Source organism: Pristiophorus japonicus, chromosome 6 (assembly GCF_044704955.1).
Source record: "Pristiophorus japonicus isolate sPriJap1 chromosome 6, sPriJap1.hap1, whole genome shotgun sequence".
NCBI lineage: Eukaryota > Metazoa > Chordata > Chondrichthyes > Pristiophoridae > Pristiophorus > Pristiophorus japonicus.
The window spans coordinates 182,805,407-182,821,036 of record NC_091982.1 but is presented as its reverse complement, the minus strand read 5'-3'; positions in this window follow the sequence as shown (position 1 = coordinate 182,821,036).

Sequence of the window (15,630 nt, the reverse complement as noted above, 5' to 3'; positions counted from 1 at the left end):
ATCCAGAACGTACTCCCTGATGAAGGACCTTCTAGCGCCAGAGAAGCCAGCAGACAAGACGTTCGAAGAGCTCAGTTAGTTGATCGGGGAACACCTTAAACCGGCGAGCAGCATGCACATGGCGAGACGCCGGTTTTACACGCACCGGTGGCGAGAAGGGCAAAACGTTCCTGACTTCGTGGCAGATCTCCGGCGACTGGCGAGCCAATGTAAGTTCCCAGATGCATGCAGAGCGGAGATGCTGCGAGACTTTTTTATTGAGGGCATCGGGCACGCTGGGGTTTTCAGGAAACTGATTGAGACTAAAGACTTGACCCTGGAAGCAGCGGCTCTGATAGCCCAGACATTTATCTCAGGGGAGGAAGAGACCACAATGATGTATGACAAAAATCTTGGCTCAAATGCGGCAAATGACCAGGGAGTCAACATTGTTAACATGGCACACAGTTCTCTAGGCAGACAAGGGCAATCGGACATGCCCCAGCATGTAGTCGAACCCAAAGGGGAAATTCAACAGAAACAATGGCTAGCTGAATGGCGATTCATGCCATCGCAATGGACAATGCGGCCAGTAATGGGGCCATCAACACCTGTTAATGGTGCGCTTAAGGACAGTTACAGAGACAGTCAGAGACGATCAACTGGTAATGGACCTTTTGTTTCCAACAACGGGGCCTCCAGCTCATGCTGGAGGTGTGGAGGCAAACACCCAGCCAGAGCTTGCAGGTATCAGCAATATACCTGCAGAAACTGCAACGTCAGCGGTCACTTGGCACGTATGTATGAGGAGGACGGGCCCAATGTAAGCCATACGAGGCCAAATGAATACTGGGGGAAATCGCTGGAAGCTGAAGTTCAGCGAGTTCATGTGGAGCACATATGCAGTTCATATACTAGTACGCCACCGATAATGATGAAAGTGCTTCTCAATTGCATCCCAGTATTAATGGAGCTAGACACGGGGGTCAGCCAATCTCTGATGAGTATCAAACAGTTCGAAAGGTTGTGGGTGTCCAAGGCCAGGAGGCCAAAATTATTGCCGATTGACGCACAGCTATGGACATATACAAAGGAGATCATTCCGGTGCTAGGCAGCACCACGGTAGTCATGACCCACAAAGATTCGGAGAACAGGTTGCCACTCTGGATTGTCCTGGGGGATGGTCCCGCACTACTGGGGAGGAGATGGCTTGCTGTCATGAACTGGAAATGGGGCGATGTCAATGCAATTTCTTCTGTGGAGCGAGTATCATGCTCACAGGTCCTGGACAAATTTGACTCCTTATTTCAACCCGGCATCGGCACTTTCATGGGGGCCAAGGTAGTGATTCACATAAACCAGGACGCGAGGCTAGTACACCACAAGGCCAGAGCAGTGCCGTACATGATGCGGGAAAAGATAGAATGTGAATTGGACCGCCTGCTGAGGGAAGGCATCATCTCGCCAGTCAAATTCAGTGACTGGGCGAGCCCGATCGTGCCAGTGCTCAAGGCGGATGGGTCGGTCAGGAAACAAGGCCACCATCAATCGGGTGTCACTCCAAGACCAGTACCCACTACCGAGAGTGGAGGACCTCTTTGCGATGCTATCCGGTGGCAAACCTTTTTCAAAATTGGACCTCACCTCAGCTTACATGACCCAGGAGCTGGTGAGTTAGTCGAAGAAGCTGACCACCATCACAACACACAAGGGGTTGTTTGAGTAAAATAGATGTATGTTCGGGATTCGTTCAGCCACCGTGATCTTTCAGCGAAATATGGAAAGTCTCCTCAAGTCGATTCCAAGGACGGTGGTTTTTCAAAACGACATCCTCGTCACGGTTCGCAATAGTGAAGAACACCTCCACAACCTGGAGGTGGTGCTACACAGACTGGACCGGGTAGGGCTGCAGCTGAAAAAGGTGAAGTGCATCTTCTTAGCTCCAGAGGTAGAATTCCTGGGGAGGAGGGTAGCAGCAGACGGGATCAGACCCACTGCATCCAAAATGGAAGCGATCCAGAGAGCACCCAGACCCTGTAACACGACGGAGCTGCGTTCGTTTCTGGGGCTCCTGAACTATTTTGGTAACTTTCTTCCCAAATTGAGCACACTGTTAGAGCCGCTACACCTGCTCCACCGCAAAGGTCGCGATTGGGTCTGGGGTGACAGCCAGGAAAGGGCTTTTGATAGAGCACGCAACTTGTTATGCTCCAACAAACTGTTAACGTTATATGACCCGTGTAAGAAACTTGTTCTAACGTGCGATGCGTCGTTCTATGGGGCCGGGTGTGTATTGCAGCATGTGAATGCCAATGGTCAGTTACAGCCGGTAGCTTATGCCTCCAGAAGTCTGTCCCAGGCAGAAAGGGGCTACGGGATGGTAGAAAAGGAAGCGCTAGCATGTGTATATGCAGTAGGAAAAATGCACCAATACCTGTTTGGCAGGAAATTTGAGCTGGAGACAAGATCACAAACTCCTAATGTCCCTTTTGGCCAACAACAAGGCCATAAATGCAAATGCATCGACCCGCATACAGAGGTGGGCACTTACGATAGCCGCCTATGACTACACAATTCGGCACAGACCGGGCACTGAAAACTGCGCCGATGCACTCAGCAGGCTCCCACTAGCCACCAGTGAGGGGGCAACTGAGCATGATGTTGAGATGGTCATGGCAGTTGAAGCTTTCGAAAGTGAAGGCTCACCTGTGACATGCCGTCAGATTAAAGTCTGGACAAATAAAGACCTGCTACTGTCTTTAGTTAAGAAATGTGTCCTGAATGGGGACTGGGCAGCCACGTACGGGGCATGCCCTGAGGAATTTCAACTGTTTCATAGGCGCAAGGATGAACTCTTGATTCAGGCCAATTGCCTACTGTGGGGAAACCGAATAGTCATGCCCCAGATGGGCAGAGAGGTGTTTATCAGAGAACTTCACAATGAGCACCCGGGCATTGTCATGATGAAGGCAATTGCCAGGTCACATATTTGGTGGCCAAGGATAGATGCAGACCTGGAACTTTATGTTCGCAGGTGCAACACGTGTGCTCAGCTGGGCAGCGCACCCAGGGAAGCCCCCCTTAGCCCCTGGTCCTGGCCCGCCAAGCCATGGTCACGCATCCATGTGGACTACGCAGGTCCTTTCATGGGAAAAATGTTTTTGGTTGTAGTAGACGCCTACTCCAACTGGATCGAGTGTGCCATTTTAAATTCAAGCATATCCTCTGCCACGGTAGAAAGTCTACGGGCAATGTTCGCCGCCCATGGTCTAGCAGATATCTTGGTCAGCGACAATGGCCCGTGCTTCACAAGCACTGAATTCCAGGACTTCATGGCAGGCAATGGAATCAACCATGTCAGAACGGCACCATTCAAGCCGGCCTCAAACAGCCAGGCGGAATGAACAGTGTAGATAATCAAACAGGGGATGCTCAGAATCCAAGGGGATTCCCTACAAAGCCGCTTATCACGCCTCCTGTTGGCCAATAGCTCCCGACCACAATTGCTCACAGGGGTTCCACCCGCAGAGCTGCTAATGAAAAGGACGCTCAAAACCAGGTTATCACTTATACACCCAACTGTGAAAGAAATTGTTGAGAACAGGCGTCAGTCACAATGTGACGAGCATGACAGGAATGTGAGGGCGCAATGTATTGATGTCAATGACCCTGTTTTTGTCCTTAATTATGCTGCAGGGCCCAAATGGCTTGCAGGCACTGTGATTGCCAAAAAGGGGAATAGAGTTTTGGTGGTTAAACTTACCAATGGACAAATCTGCCGCAAACACGTGGAGCAAACTAAAAGGAGGTTCAGCAACCCCATAGAAGAAGCAGAGGAAGAACACGACGTAGAGATTACTCCACCACAGGTGACCGAACACCGGAACCAAGTGGAGGAGAGCCCAGTCACTGTGGGCAGTCCGGACAGGCCTGAGGCACCACAAACAGCGGACACTCAGGCCAGCGCCCAACAACCGGAGCCCCAACTCAGGCGCTCTGCAAGGGAACGTAAACCACCAGAGAGACTTAACCTGTGATCCCAATAAGACTTTGGGGGGGGGGAGGTGATGTCATGTATTCAACAATCATTGTAACCCATGTATAAGCTGATCTATGTTGTGCACCTTGAGAACATTGACCACAGGGGGCGAACTTGTGGGAGACACTCCTAACCTGGACTTTCAGGCATAAAAAGGGAAGCTCCACCCACCTTCATCACTTGAGGTCTTGGTAATAAAGGTAACTGGTCACATAGTGACCTTCTCTCAAGTATGGGCCTCGTGTGCATTTATACTGTATAGTAATGTTATAAGATCACCTCTCATTCTTCTAAACTCCAATCAGTATAGGCCCAGCCTGCTCAACCTGTCTTCATAAGTCAATCCCTTATCTCAGGAATCAATCTAGTGAACCTTCTCTGAACAGCCTCTAAAGCAAGTATATCGCTCCTTAAATAAGGAGACCAAAACTGTACGCCTCACCAATACCCTGTTCAGTTGTAGCAGGACTTTTCTGCTTTTCTACTTTATCCCCCTTGCAATAAAGGCCAACATTCCATTTGCCTTCCTGATCATTTGCTGTACCTGCATACTAACGTTTTGTGTTTCGTGCCCAAGGACCCCCAGGCCCCTCTGTACTGCAGCATTTTGTAACCTCTCTCCATTTAAATAATAATTTGCTTTTTTATTTTTCCTGCCAAAATGGATAACCTCACACTTTCCCACATTATACTCCATCTGTCAAATGTTTACCCACTCACTTAAACTGTCTATATCCCTTTGCAGATTCTTTGTGTCCTCCTCACAACTTGCTTTCTGACACATCTTTGTATCATCAGCAAACTTGGCTGCATTACACTCGGTCCCTTCAGAGAGAAAGTGACCCATTGGCAGGTGCTTCAATAGCAGAGACAGCCGGCTGAAATTCACCCACGCTGTAATTCACACACTCATTTGCACTCAGCAGCTCAAGTAGACTCACAAAATGATATAAATAGTTTAGATGAGGTGTGGACATCGGAGGTGTATAAGGTACAAGGAAAGTTATTGGAAGAGGTAGTGGAAGTAAGCAATGGTGTTCCTGAGTGAAGGTTAAGGAAAAGCCAAACCCTAGATAAACAGCATTCAGACAAAAATCTCAGGGGTCCAGCCATGAAAACATTATTACTAGCAGAGCACCAAACGCACGCGAAGGTGCTGCAAAGCCGCTTGGAAAATGTTTGGTAGTTGGAAGGGATGCTGGATGATGGCAATGCCATCCTTTGTGTCAGTATCTTAACAATGCAAAACATCCTGTAAGGAACCTCTGCATGTATCCCACAGAACACAGAGACCTCTGACACACAACTCCACAGATGTATTAAGGAAAGATCTTCTGGGTTTATACATCCTGCTGGCAGGAGGATCAAGATCACCAGAAGTTCTGCCTTATGAATTGCCCTCGCAATCTTAGATTGGCAGTTCCTAGAATGGAAATGATAGAATTTAAGATGGATGACATCATCCAATCATGATCGGTCTCCAACAAGCCTGCTGAAAGTGACTGGGTCATTGGATGAAGGTAGGATTGAGCTCAGCCGTGATGCTCCTTGTTTTCCAATGGTCTGCTGACATTCAATGTCAATGCTCATATGAATAACGGCCATTTGGGCGAGGCACACAATAACCCGAGAACCAGAGGAGGGGAAAGGTTTTATAAACCTGTATTATAATGGCCTGAGCAATTTCATTAATATTTTCAATTCACATTCACATTTCCTTTCATTAAAAATTTACAAATTAAATGATCTTTTTTTCTTACATTTTTAATCTTTCCATCTTTGGAATGTTGATTATCCACCCTCTTCTTCCCTGCATTCTCATTTATCCACAAGATGTTTATAGTTAACGAGAGGTTAACAAGCGCCAGTGATTTCATCAGTTTTTTAATTTCCTAACACACTGCAAGCAAACAAAACTGGCACAGCACATCTGATCAACCAGCTGATCTACTGGTTGTCAGCTCTCAGACACAGCTACTTGTGACTCTATTCACCAAATCTGGATCGACCCCTAATGACAGCCAAAGGCCCCCAGGGCCAAAGTTGAGAGCTAAAGGTTGATCTCCAGTGATTCCACTGACATTCTCCACAGTGCCGATCACAGCTGGTGAATGATTTAGACGAGGGTGTGCAGGGCACAATTTCACAATTAGCAGATGACACAAAACCTGGAAATATAGTGAACAGTGAGAAGGATAGTGATAGATGTCAAGAGGACATTGACGGGCTGGTGGAATGGGTGGACATGTGGCAGATGAAATTTAACGCAGAAAAGTGCGAAGTGATACATTTTGGTCGAAAGAACGAGGAGAGGTAATATAAACTAAAGGGTACAATTCTAAAGGGGGGCAGGAACAGAGAGACCTGGGGGTATATATGCACAAGTTATTAAAGGTGTCAGGGCAGGTTGAAAAAGCAGTTAAAAAAAGCTTACCGATCCTGGTTTTCATAGAGTCATGGGGGTACAACTTGCCCCCCGCCTGAAATGGGGCGCCGCACTCCGTTTCACTGTTTTTTACCGCAGCTGCGGTTCAGGTCGACTCTTTCGGGAAAATGCACTCTTTGTTTTTTTTGTTTTCATCCAGAAGTCTGTCATAATGGGGGCGGTGACTACACCAGAGGGGCAAAAATGCGGCGGTGACAGCAACTGAGGGGCGGAAGTTGAGGGCGGTGCGTATTCACCGCCGTGACGATGATGGGGTGCCAGGCTGCCTGTTGGTGGCCTGGCCGAACCCAGAGACATAATTGTCGGGCCGACCTGGCAGTCGGCCGACAAAAAAAAATATGGCGGCAGTGAGCTCTCCCCTTTAAGGGAAGCCGCACAGTCGCTGCAGAAGGCCACAGCCTCACTGGACCACCGGAAAAAGGTTGTTTTGGCACTGCTGGGCAGACCGAAGATTTTCCGAGGGTAATGTCGCCGTCGGGGTTAGATCGGCGGTGCGCACGGTGATGACGTGCTTAACACCGATCGGCAGCAGAGGAGCGGTGGGGGGGGGGGGGAAATCGGGGTTACATTAAAAAGTGGGGTTACATTGGCTACCCTCCACTCCATAGGAACTGATCCCGAGTCAATGGAATGTTGGAAAATGACTGTCAATGCATCCACTATTTCCAAGGCCACCTCCTTAAGTACTCTGGGATGCAGTCCATCAGGCCCTGGGGATTTATCGGCCTTCAATCCCATCAATTTCCCCAACACAATTTCCCGACTAATAAGGATTTCCCTCAGTTCCTCCTCCTTACTAGACCCTCCGACCCCTTTTATATCCGGAAGGTTGTTTGTGTCCTCCTTAGTGAATACCGAACCAAAGTACTTGTTCAATTGGTCCGCCATTTCTTTGTTCCCCATTATGACTTCCCCTGATTCTGACTGCAGGGGACCTATGTTTGTCTTTACTAACCTTTTTCTCTTTACATATCTATAGAAACTTTTGCAATCCGCCTTAATGTTCCCTGCAAGCTTCTTCTCGTACTCCATTTTCCCTGCCCTAATCAAACCCTTTGTCCTCCTCTGCTGAGTTCTAAATCTCTCCCAGTCCCCGGGTTCGCTGCTATTTCTGGCCAATTTGTATGCCACTTCCTTGGCTTTAATACTATCCCTGATTTCCCTTGATAGCCACGGTTGAGCCACCTTCCCTTTTTTATTTTTACGCCAGACAGGAATGTACAATTGTTGCAGTTCATCCATGCGGTCTCTAAATGTCTGCCATTGCCCATCCACAGTCAACCCCTTAAGTATCATTCGCCAATCTATCCTAGCCAATTCACGCCTCATACCTTCAAAGTTACCCTTCTTTAAATTCTGGACCATGGTCTCTGAATTAACTGTTTCATTCTCCATCCTAATGCAGAATTCCACCATATTATGGTCACTCTTCCCCAAGGGGCCTCGCACAACGAGATTGCTAATTAATCCTCTCTCATTACACAACACCCAGTCTAAGATGGCCTCCCCCCTAGTTGGTTCCTCGACATATTGGTCTAGAAAACCATCCCTTATGCACTCCAGGAAATCCTCCTCCACCGTATTGCTTCCAGTTTGGTTAACCCAATCTATGTGCATATTAAAGTCACCCATTATAACTGCTGCACCTTTATTGCACACACCCCTAATTTCATGTTTGATGCCCTCCCCAACATCACTACTACTGTTTGGAGGTCTGTACACAACTCCCACTAATGTTTTTTGCCCTTTGGTGTTCTGCAGCTCTACCCATATAGATTCCACATCATCCAAGCTAATGTCCTTCCGAACTATTGACTTAATTTCCTCCTTAACCAGCAATGCTACCCCACCTCCTTTTCCTTTTATTCTATCTTTCCTGAATGTTGAATACCCCTGGATGTTGAGTTCCCAGCCCTGATCATCCTGGAGCCACGTCTCCGTAATCCCAACCACATCATATTTGTTAACATCTATTTGCACAGTTAATTCATCCACCTTATTGCGGATACTCCTTGCATTAAGACACAAAGCCTTCAGGCTTGTTTTTTTAACACCCTTTGTCCTTTTAGAATTTTGCTGTACAATGGCCCTTTTTGTTCTTTGCCTTGGGTTTCTCTGCCCTCCACTTTTCCTTATCTCCTTTCTGTCTTTTGCTTTTGCCTCCTTTTTGTTTCCCTCTGTCTCCCTGCATTGGTTCCCATCCCCCTGCCATATTAGTTTAGCTCCTCCCCAACAGCACAAGTAAACACTCCCCCTAGGACATTGGTTCCGGTCCTGCCCAGGTGCAGACCGTCCGGTTTGTACTGGTCCCACCTCCCCCAGAACCGGTTCCAATGCCCCAGGAATTTGAATCCCTCCCTGCTGCACCACTGCTCAAGCCACGTATTCATCTGCGCTATCCTGCGATTCCTACTCTGACTAGCACGTGGCACTGGTAGCAATCCCGAGATTACTACTTTTGAGGTCCTACTTTTTAATTTAGCTCCTAGCTCCTTAAATTCGTTTCGTAGGACCTCATCCCTTTTTTTACCTATGTCGTTGGTACCAATGTGCACCACAACAACTGACTGATCTCCCTCCCTTTTTAGAATGTCCTGCACCCGCTCCGAGACATCCTTGACCCTTGCACCAGGGAGGCAACATACCATCCTGGAGTCTCGGTTGCGGCCGCAGAAACGCCTATCTATTCCCCTTACAATTGAATCTCCTATCACTATCGCTCTCCCACTCTTTTTCCCGTCCTCCTGTGCAACAGAGCCAGCCACGGTGCCATGAACTTGGCTGCTGCTGCCCTCCCCTGATGAGTCATCCCCCTCAACAGTACCCAAAGCAGTGTATCTGTTTTGCAGGGGGATGACCACAGGGGACTCCTGCACTACCTTCCTTGCACTGCTCTTGTAGCCAGTTCAACGGCTGGAGTCGTAGGCAGATGGATGGGGGAAGTTATCACCTTGCAGATCAGATGATTTAGCAGTTGTGCAACATCTGATTTTACGGCAGCAGTAATCAAAGCAGCTCCTGTTTGAGAGCATTGAGGTAGAGGGCAAGGAAGGACAAAACAATCAGAAGTGTAATGCCGGTTGGGGACTCTCATCTATCTCCCAATTTTTATCCTATTGGGATAGGGGGCCCTTCCATTATGATGGATAATTGAGCTTTTCATGCACTGTTAAAATAACAGAGAAGAATTGTATTTTAGCAAGCCAATAATATTGCTAAAAGCACAGAATTCTGTAAACAAAAATGGGTTCTTACTACGATACATAATCAGAGGTTAAAAATCCCCTTCAATATTCATGGGTTTAAAGAACAAAATAATTCTGTTCAAGTGTATCAGTGTGCATACTGGAATGCACCACCTATCAGTTCAGTAAATTCAAAAAGATTTAATATCCTTGAACCATGAAGAAAGTGCGGTGGAGAGGTGTTAGAAGCAGCTCCTCCAGGGAATTTAAACTGGATTGTGAAAAGGGAGTCTGCAACACAAGGAGATGTAAAATAAGACATGCATCAAGAGGTAGAAGCTAATAAATATTAATCATTTTGTTTAATGTGCTTATAGCAGTCTAAAATCAATAGAAAGAAATGTAAGCTTGTACATAGCTTGATGGAAGTTACATCACAACAGGATTTGAATCACTGTAGATCGGGAAACTTGTGTCCTACTTTACAACAGTAAAACCAATTGAAGCTTCAAATCTTATTCGTCTAATTCTTTCTCCAGCCAGCTGTAATTCTTCAGATCTTCTTTATATAGACTATATTCTAGTTGCCATTTTATTGTGATTATTACTTCTTTATGTTGAATATAGGATAACACACAGCCTGCAGAGAATTACAGGGTTATATAAAAGAACACAGGCTACAATGTGTTACAAGATCAGTAAAATAATAAGGAGCTCAATTTTACCCCAAAGCCATTTTTTGGCGTATTGACAGAGTTACACCCGTTTTTCTAGGCCAGAAATATTTCAAAAATATTTGTGCCAAGTTTCCCTGCTTTTTCAAATTTGGTGCCGTGCAGCCTGTCCAGTCGCCTCGTGGAGCCTGCTGTCTGCGCCGAAAAAACGATGCCGCACCTTCTGCGCATGCGCAGGGAAAAAAAGGACATTTTTGATCTGATTCCTATGGGCGCGCATACACAGTACAGCTCCCGGTCTGCAATCATCCATTTTTAATGAGCCAGTTGTGTGTGTGAGAACATTGAGTGCTGTGTGAGAACTGTAATTATCATTGGAAAAATCGGAGCTGCAATACAAGATGCAACACGGTGCAAGGGCCAAGAATTTCTTACAGGATGAAGTGGAGGCACTAGTTACTGTGATTGAGGGCAGATAGGTCACATAAAAGTTCCACCAAAAGTGTCATGTATCTCATATTACTGTACATAACTGTATCTTACCATGCTACACATGACTGTAACTAATTATGACCTGTAATCACAAGCATACCTTACCACCAGGGGTGCACTTGCAGGAGACACTGCATACCTGTTCCACACAGCTATATAAAGACAGGTCTCAGGCAAGTGTGGCATTCGAGAGCTGTGAAATAAAGGTGCAGGTCCTGAGTGACCTTGACTTCAGCATGTGCCTCACGTGAGTCTGCACTGCAGGGACAGGACTTTACAGTGGCGACGAGTTACAGGATCACAGAATCCACAGAATGGCTACCAATGGCTCAGATGAAAAATACAATGCTGGAGAAAATTGGGAGGACTTTATAGAAAGGCTCCAGCAAAGCTTTGTAACCAAAGACTGGTTAGGCGACGATAAGGCAGACAAGAGAAGAGCCCATCTTCTGGCCAGCTGTGGCTCGAAAACATATGCCTTAATGAAGGACCTGCTGGCACCCGAGAAACCAGCAAGCAAGTCGTTTGAAGAGTTGAGCACACTGGTAAGAGACTACCTGAAGCCAGCAAGCAGCCTACACATGGCCAGACACAGGTTCGACAACTGCAGACGCTGTGTGGGCCAGAGCATACCCGACTTTGTGGCGGAACTTCGGAGGCTGGCTAGTTTATGTGAGTTCTCCGATTAATTAAGGAGCGAAGTATTGAGAGACTTTTTTATTGAAGGAATAGGCCACGCAGGCATATTCTGAAAGCTCATAGAGACCAAGAATTTGATCCTAGAGGCAGCAGCACTGGTTGCACAGACATTCTTGGCAGGAGAAGAAGAAACGAGGTTGATCTACACTGCGGGTACGACAACTAACGAAACATCAGAACAAGCGGTTCACAGCGTGAAACAAACCGCTACCCCCACACACAGACAAAGGCAGGAGAGCAGGCCCTCAACAGCAGGTAGTGACGCCGGAAGCCATCAAGGGCCACATGAACGGCCGTTCACACCTCATCAACCCACAATGCGAGCAATCAACTACAAACTGAGAGAAGCTCAAGAGAGATCAGCCAGACGCAGCTCATCCTTCGGAAACAATGGAAGCGGTCTGTGCTGGAGATGTGGGGGAAGGCACTCATCGAGGGGGTGTCGATTTCAGCATGCCGTTTGCAGAAACTGCAACTATACAGTGCATCTGGCCCGCATGTGCAAAAAAACAGCAACTCGGCTGGTATACGAAACGGAAGGGTCGGAAAGCGGACCAGAGGACGATGGGGACAGTGCCCAGGACACCGAGGTACAGCGGGTCAACACAATCAATGGACACTGTTCTTACAACAAGAAGCCACCAATAATGATGAGGGTCCTACTCAACAGGATACCCATCAACATGGAACTGGATACGGGAGCGAATCAATCTCTCATGAGCGCTCAACAATTTGAACAGCTGTGGCCACACAAAAGCAACAGACCAAAACTCACAAGGGTCGACACCAAACTAAGGACCTATACCAAAGAAATCATCCCAGTCCTTGGCAGCGCTATGCCCTCAGTCACACACAAAGGGACAGTGAATCGACTTCCCCTGTGCATTGTCCCCGGAAGTCTCCCAGCACTGCTGGGGAGAAGCTGGCTGGCAAAAAATTGGAAATGGGATGATGTTCACGCCATGTCATCAGAGGAACGGACCTCCTGCTCAACAGTTCTAAGTCAATTTGAACATCTCTTTCAACCAGGTGTGGGCATCTTCAAAGGAGCTAAAGTTAAAATCTATATCACACAGGATGTCATCACAAGGCTAGAGCTGTGCCCTATGTGATGAGGGAAAAGATTGAACATGAACTGGACAGGCTTCTGCGGGAAGGCATTATCTCACCCGTGGAATTTAGCGACTGGACAAGTCCCATCGTCCCCGTCATGAAGCCTGATGGATCCGTGCGAATCTGTGGGGATTACAAGTCTACCATAAACAGAGTCTCCCTACAGGACCAATACCCGCTGCCCAGAGCGGAGGACCTATTTGCCGCGCTGGCTGGAGGAAAGGGCAGTCTCAACAGACAACCCAGGCGAGATACCAGCAATCATACTGAACGAAACAGACAGCCCAGGCGAGATACCAGCAATCATACCGAATGAGAAACAGGCACCAAGGCAAACAATTGAAACACAACTAAGATGCTCCACGCGAGAGCGCAGACCACCTGAGAGACTGAATCTATAAAGGCAATAAGACCTTGGGGGAGGGTGATGTCATGTATCTCGCATTACTATATATAACTGTATCTTACCATGCTATAAATGACTGTAACTGGATATGACCTGTAACAATAAGCATACCTTACCACCAGGGGTGCACTTGCAGGAGTCACTCCATACCTGTCCCAATGTGGTATATAAAGGGTGGTCTCAGCCAAGTGCAGCACTGGGAGAGCTGGAATTAAAGGTGCAGGTCCTGAGTGACCTTGACTTCAGCATGTGTCTCGTGTAAGTCAGTACATTAGAGTCAGGACTTAACACCAGCATTATCTGTTTTTATTTTCTTTTGGTGACCATTTGGTTTTATGGACATAAGAAAAGTCAGGAATGTGAAAAGTCCATTGTCTAACTCTCCAATCATGGTATCGAATAATATTTTGAGTAAGCCCAAAATTATGCCTCAGTAACATTATTTGGTAGAATATTTCAAATATTTCGGTATCAACATTGATTCAGTAAAAGGCCTCTCATCTCTAAGTCAGAAGATTCTGGGTTCAAGTCCCACTCCAGGACTTGAGCACAAAAGGCTGACACAGTAGCAGTCAGGGAGTTCTGTGCTGTTGGAGGTGCCACCTTTCAGATGAGATGTAAAACTGAGGCTGTGTCTGCCCTTTCAAGCAGACATAAAAGATCCCATGGCACTATTCGAAGAAGAGCAGGGTAGTTCTCCTGGTATCCTGGCCAACATTTATTGTTCAACCAACAATACCAAAACAGATTATCTAGTTGTTTATCTCTTTGCTGTTTGTAGGATGTTTTGTGTGCAGATTGGCTGCTGTGTTTCCTATATTACAACATTGACTACCAATGATCCCCTTAATTTTTTGGGGGTGCACGGCCTTTTAAGGGGCTGCGCAGCCCATTCACGGTTTTGTGCGAAACTTAACATTGAAACAGCCGGTCCTGGGCTGCGTGGGACCAGCTAACATCCATGGCCGTGCAGCTTATATAGAACATTGGTGACTACACTTCAAAAGTACTCCATTGTCTGTGAAGCGCTTTGGCACATCCTGAACTTGTGAAAGCTGCTATACAAATGCAAGTTGCTTCTTTCTATTCATTGGTCCTTGAATAAACATGTTTCTTTCCTGATACCTGTTCTAAATTTAGTTTTCATTACTTTCCCTTTATGTTCTCTGATCCTACGTTCTTAGTGTCCTTTGAAGTAATAATGTGGGTTTACCTTAGCTAAACCATTTGTTATTTTACACTGGTTAATTAGTTGGCTTCCTTCCAAGCTGAAAAGCTTAAGGCTGGATTTTCCAGTCTTCTACATTCCATTTTTTGCCCCGGAGCGGCAGCAATGGCGGTGGTGAGGTCTTCTGGCTGGGTGGTCAGCCTCCAGCGCCCCGGGTCCGGTTTGGCGGCGGCACTGAGCAGCACCACCCGGAACAGCTGCGCCGGTGTGCAATGCCCCTGGTTGCTAAACCGGTGCGAGTTTGAGCTCCTGCCCCACCCATCCGCCCAGAAGTGCATCCCGAAATGACAGCCTGGGAAATCAGAGCGGTTCAACCATCCCGTCGACGAAGAGGTGAGTACTGGACTCCTAAGGTAAGTGCGATTGTTTTTTCTTTTAATCTTTTTAGCGATTTGTGTTGTGGTGGCGTGGGCAACGCTTTGCAAATGTTTTTATGCGGTTTTTTTGGGTCCCCCCTCCCCACCCACCCCCAGATGTCTCTCTCAGCGCTTCCAGCCCGGCTTTTTAGCTCGGGAATTTCCCATCCTTGCGGTAAGAGAGGTGTACAATGCCTCTCTTAGTGCTGTGCCCCCTGACGCAGGGCCCAGATACCCAAACTTAACTACTAAAGCGCAAACTATTCCTGGCCGCTAACTTTCCCATCCTGACCCAAAAACATAAAAGTCTAAATTCCAGCCCAAGACCTCTCTTTTTTTCCTTTTAGATCATCCCTTTTATACTTGTTCTTTTCTAAATAAAGTTTATAATTTTTGTGACTGGTGATCAAAACTGATCAAAGGTTTTTAGCGTGGCCTGGACAGTGTATTGTAAAGGCTTAGCTTAATTCATGTAGTTTAATACTCACCTACCAATATCCATAATATCAGTAATTTGCTGAAACAAATTAATTCCCAATTATCGGGATATAATCTTGTGCTTGCTGAAATACAAAGTTGAAATATGCAAGTAGAATAAGGGTTGTTCCTATAAAGTCTTGAGTTTGAACAAACCTGAGATTTGCCTTTAACATGGCAGCTCCTTTTAGTAAATGCGTCCATGAATGTAGGTTGGTGGTTTTCCATTGTTCTTGTGCTGTGGAGATCACCGTGCATCACAGCTGCAGGTTTGTGGTTTTCATGACTGATAGGTGGTATCTATTTTACTTGGGATCTAAGCTGTCCTTATCATGCATTTTCCATGAGACTCTGACTTAATGATCTTCCTTTTGAGTAATCATTTGCCTTGTGGTCTGGAAAGGTTCCTCCAAGCTAATTTTGTACATGTTTTATTTTCGACGTTTAAATTCAGACCATTTGAAATGAATTGAATACTGCTCCCCAGAAAAGAAAGAAGATAGGGTTGTATAGTTATTACACAGAGTTTATTTTG